General features: G+C 39.2%; 1 pseudogene; it reads left to right on the forward strand.

The window, feature by feature from the left end:
* The first annotated feature begins 1,168 nt into the window (after positions 1–1,168).
* On the forward strand, positions 1,169–3,530 carry LOC117034707 (elongation factor 1-alpha 1-like; annotated as a pseudogene).
* The last annotated feature ends 2,437 nt before the right edge of the window (positions 3,531–5,967 follow it).

Below are 5,967 nucleotides of genomic sequence, written 5' to 3' on the forward strand. Positions count from 1 at the left end.
GTCCTGAACCAGATGGCTTCACAGGTGAATTTTATGAAACATTCAAAGAAGAATTAACACCTAATCTTCTCAAACATTTCCAATAAATTCAAGAGTAGAGAAGCCTCCCAAACTCATTTTACAAGGCCACCATTACCCTGATTCCAAAATTAGACAAAGACATTTATATACGTGTGTGTGTGTGTGTGTGCACCTATATCCCTGATGAACATAGATGCACACATCCTCAAAAAATATTAGCAAACAGAGTTCAGCTATACATTAAAAAGATCATACACCCCGATCAAGTGGGATTTATTACTGGGAAGCAATGTTGGTCCAATATCCACAAATCAATTAATGCTATATACCCCTTAAACAAAATGAAAGACAAATATATGATCATATCAAGAGATTCACACACACAAAAAAAAATGTTTAACAATTTCCAGCATCAATTTATGATAAAAATCCTCAGCAATGTGGGAATAGAGAAAACATACCTCAACATAATAAACCCCATATATGACAAACCCAGAGCTAATAGCATACTCAATGGAGAAAATTTTAAAGTGTTTGCCTTAAGATTAGGAACAAGACAAAGTTGTCCACTTTCACCACTTTCATTTAACATAGTACTGGAAATCCTAGTGAAAACAATCAGAATAAAAAGAAATAAAAGGCATCAGAATTGGAAAGGAAGAAGAAAAACTGTCATTACTTGCAGATGATATGATACTATATAGAAAGAACCCTAAAGAACCCACCAAAAGACTATTAGAACTGATAAAATTAATTCAATAAAATAGTAGGGTATAAAATTAATGTTCAGAATTCGGTTGCGTTTTTACACCAATCACAAGGTATCACAAAAAGAAATTAAGACAACAGTCTGTTTTACAATTCCATCAAAAACATAAATAAAATACCTAGGAATAAATTTAACTAAGGCAGTAAAAAACCTGTACTCAAAAATTATAAGACATTGAAGAAAAATACTGAAGAAAATACAAATAAATTGAAGCATATACCATGGTCATGGATAGAAAGAATTAACATCATTAAAATATGCATATTACACAAAGCAATTTATAGATTCAACACAATCCCTATCAAAATACCAATGACATTTTTCACAGAACTAAAGCAAATAATCTTAAAACTTATATGGAACCACAAAAGACTCGAAATGCGACAGAAATCTCGAGAAAGAAGAAACAAATTGGAGGTATCATGCTACCTGATATCAAACTATATTACAAGGTATAGTAATCAAAACAGCAATAGTACTGGCATAAAAACAGACACATAGATCAATGGAACAGAATATAGAGACCAGAAATAAAACCACACCTATATTGTAATTTAATCTATGACAAAAGGGGCAAGAATATACAGTGAGGTAAAGACATTCTATTTAATAAATAATGTTGGGAAAACTGGACAAACACATGCAAAAAATAAAAAAAGAAAGAAACTGGACCACCTTCTTACACTATACACCAGAATAAACTCAAAATGGATTAAAGACTTAAATGTAAGACTGAAACCATAAAACTCCTAGAAGAAAACATAGGCAGTAAACTATCTGACATTGCTCTTAGTAATATTTTTTTCTGATCTCTCTCCTCAGACAAGAGAAACAAAAGAAAAAAAATAAACAAATGGGTCTAAATCAAACTAATTTTTTTTGCACAACAAAGGAAACCACCATCAAAAGGAAAAGACAGCCTAGTGAATGGAAAAAGATATTCGTCAATGATACATCTGATAAGTGGTTAATATTCAAAATTTATAAAAAGAAAAAAACTCATACAACTCAACACCAAAAAACACATACAATTCAATTAAAAAAAAAAAAGGGCAGTGGACCTGAATATACATTTATTTAAAGAGGACATACAAATGGTTAATATACATATGAAAATGTCATAATCATCACTAAGTATCAGAGAAATGCAAATTAAAACCACAATGAGATATCACCTCACACCTGTCAAGAGGGCTATCATCAATAAATCAACAAACAAGTGTTGGTAAGGATGTGGAGAAAAGGGAACTATTGTACACTGTTGGTGGGTTTGCAAATTGGTGCAGCCACTATTGAAAAGAGTTTGGAGTTTCCTCAAGAAATGAAAAAAATATATATATACTGTTTTTTGCACAACAGGTTTGCCACCAGAACACAGGTATAGTGAAAATCTTCATGAAATCTAACCCAAAATTGAAAAGGAATAGACACACATCAACATAATTGTCATTAGACACGTTGATTCCAGCAAGTCTACCACTAATGGCATCTGATCTACAAATGTGGTGGGATCGAAAAAAGAACGACTGAAAAATTTCAGAGGGAGGTTGTTCAGATGGGAAAGGACTCCTTTAAGTATGCCTGGGGCTTGGGTAAATTGAAAGCTGAATGTGAGCGTGGTATCACCATTGATATCTACCTGTGGAAATTCAAGACCAGCAAGTATTATGTAGCCATCATTGATGCTCCAGGGCACAGAAACTTCATTAAAAACATGATTACAGGCACATCTCAGGCTGACTGTGCTGTCTAAATTGTTGCTGCTGGTGTTGGTGAATTTGAAGGAGGTATCTCCAAGAATGGGTAGACCCAGGAGCATGACCTTCTGGCTTACACACTAGGTGTAAAACAACTAATTGTTGGTGTTAACAAAATGGAATCCACTGAGTCGCCTTACAGCCAGAAGAGCTGTGAGGAAATCATTAAGGAAGTCAGCACCTACATTAAGAAAATTGGCTACAACCCTGACACAGTAGCATTTGTGCCAATTTCTGGTTGGAATGGTGACAACATGCTGGAGCCAAGTGCTAATATGCATTGGTTCGAGGAATTGAAAGTCACCTCTAAAGATGGCAATGCCAGTGGAATCACACTGTTGAAGCTCTGGATTTAATTCTGCCACCAACTTGTGCAACTGACATGCCTTTGCATATGTCCCTCTACAAAATTGGTGGTACTGGTACTGTCCCTGTGGGTTGAGTGGAGACTGGTGTTCTCAAACCTGGCATGGTGGTCACCTTTGCTCCAGTCAACAGTACAACTGAAGTAAAATCTGTTGAAATGCACCATGAAGTTTTGAGGGAAGCTCCTCCTGGGGACAAGGTGGGCTTCAATGGCAACAATGTGTCTGTCAAAGATATTCAATGTAGCAATTTGGCTGGTGATGGCAAAAGTGACCCACCAGTGGAGTCAGCTGATTTCATGGCTCAGGTGATTATCCTGAACCATCCAGGACAAATCAGTGCTGGATACGCACATGTGCTTGATTGTCAAACAGCTCATATTGCTTGCAAATTTGCTGAGCTGTATGAAAAGATTGATCATCATTCAGGGAAAAACCTGGAAGATGGCCCAATGTTTGTATATTGAGCACTTCTAGGACTACCCTCCTCTGGGCCATTTTGCTGTTAGTGATATGAGACTGACAGTCGCTGTGGGTGTCATCAAAGCAGTGGGCAAGAAGGCAGCTAGAGCTGGCAAAGTCACCAAGTCTGCCCAAAAAGCTCAGAAAGCTAAATGAATATTATCCCCAATACCTGCCACCGCAGTCTTAATCAGTGGTGGAAAAATAGTCTCAGAACTCTTTGTCTCAATTGGTCATTTAAGTTTAATAGTAAAAGACTGGTTAATGATTACAATGCATCATAAACCCGTCAAAAGGAAAGGAGAATGTTTTGTGGACTTGTGGTGGGGGGCATTTTTTTAAAATTAAAATTGATTGGGATGACAATGGATAGTAAAATTACATACATTTTAGGTGTATAATTCTGTAATACATCATCTATATATTACATTATGTGTTCACCACCCAGAGTCAGTTCTTTTTCCATCACCATATATTTGACTCCCTATAGAAGTGACAGTTTTTAAGGTATTAGTTTTTTAAATCAGTATTTTTTAATGGAAAAAACTTGACCATAAATCAGTCACAACATTTTGAGAACCCTTAAAACAAAGTTTCATGAGAAACCTGTGTTCTTTTGGTCAGTAATGTAACTTCCTATAGTACTACTATTACTGGAGAGGGGGGCCCTCCTCAGTGCAATGCCTGTGCTTGGTTTCCACACTGGGGGTTGGATCCAGTGGCGTATGGGCTAGGTTCCCACACCAGGGGTTGAACTCAGGCCTCAGAAAGGAAAACTGGGAATCCTAGCCACTACGTTGCTGGGAGTTGGCCCCTCCTCAGCGCAGTGTACAGGTTTTTGGTGTCTAGAGCAAAGAATTGAACAAGACACAGAGGTAAAGTGGTGAAAGAGAAGTTTATTAGAAGTAGAAGTGCACTCCAAAGAGTTAGGAGTGGGCCCGAACACAAAGAAAAGCAGCTCGAAGGCCATTATTAGAAGAGAAAGTGCACTCCAAAGGGTTAGGAGCAGGCCTGAGCAAAAGAAACAGCTCTAAAGGCCGCAGCTCAAAGCCTCATTATCAGAAGAAAAAGTACAATGCAAAGCTATAGGAGCAGGCCAAAGCAAAAGAAGTGGCTCAAGATGCTGTGGCTCAAAGGCTCAAAGGCCAAGGCTCAAGATAGGCTGGGGGTTTTATCTTTTTTTTTTTCCCCCTCCAGCATGGGCTGTTCCTCTCTGGGCACTGGACAACTTGGTTGACACATGTGATTGATAAGGGGCTATTACCTCATCCTCTTAGATTCTGCACGTCCCTTCCGAGAATTCAGTCTGTTGTAATGATATTAATGAACTTCTGGGCATATGTATGATATTATAATGATGGTATAATGAGGCCAGGGTGAGATAGAGATTGTTGTAGCCTCTACTGCACAGGTGTGAGTGACCAGTGTAATTTACTGTCTTTTAGTGTCCTCACAGTGATTAATGGTTAGGGTCAGATAAAGGAGGAATTTGGGAGGTCTCCAGGTGGTGCTCCCCATAGATTGCGTTGGACGTGCAGGAATACAGAGACACCAATTTCTATCTGTAACTGCCTGCCTTATTTTCCCTGAGAGATGTGATCCCCATAAATCTCTGTGGGGAATTGAGGGACAGGAGGTCCCTTTTTCTGCATCTGCTTCCTGCTGGGAAGTGGGGTAGAGCTGTCCCTAGGGATTCATGGAACTCTCACCCTGCCTGATTGTAAATAAGAAAGAGGGGTTTTCATATCTGCCTTGGTTGGGGTGCACTAGAAGCCTCGCTGGGACATAATTCATATCCTGACAGCCCCTAGATGAGGAGGGACAAGCGTTAGTTAATAAATTAAAAGTGCTGGCCCCTGGACTCAAAACCCATTTATCTTAATTTCAGGTGGCGTTTGTTCATCTAGGGGTTAAATCTGGAATGACCTGGAGAAGTGGTAAAATCCATTTAGCTTTATCTCAGATGGCACTTATTTATCAAGAGTTAGGTCTGGAATGGCCTGAGGGAATGTTGGGCTACAATGATTATAGTTAACAAGCTTAAGTCACAGGCTTTTAAGTAGTTATTTGAAGCAGGGGTGAAAGACATTTTGTGATTTAGGCTAGGAGCAATCTTTAGTTTAGGATTAAGAAACTGATTTGAAAAGTGATCAAGACCAGGGGCTAGGGAGCTAAGAAACTAAGGAAAAGGAGATTTAACATTTCTATAGTGAGGGGGTGTGAGGACAGAGCCAGGAGTGCAGTTCCAGGCTCTCACCATCACATGGAAAGGTGCTCACTCAGGTAGTAAATGGCCATCAACTATGATTGGATGGCCATCAGCTATGGCTAGTTGGCCATCAGCTGTAACCAGTGAGACATTGGCCACTAATATAATTACCGTGGCTACACTAGCAGAAAATGGGAGCTAGCCAGCTAATGGTGGCTGGCAAGGGTGGAGTGTGGATTGCGGATTGCAGACAAACGGAAAGTGGGTTGGGGATCATGCGGCTCCTGCTTCCTGTGTCTCCAACCCAGCTGCCAGTGAGGCTATAGTGGTATGACTCCCCTATCTATGGCTCCGTGGTGTTCCATTTTGGCCTCACCATGTCTT

The sequence above is a fragment of the Rhinolophus ferrumequinum genome, chromosome X (genome assembly GCF_004115265.2).
Source record: "Rhinolophus ferrumequinum isolate MPI-CBG mRhiFer1 chromosome X, mRhiFer1_v1.p, whole genome shotgun sequence".
Lineage (NCBI taxonomy): Eukaryota > Metazoa > Chordata > Mammalia > Chiroptera > Rhinolophidae > Rhinolophus > Rhinolophus ferrumequinum.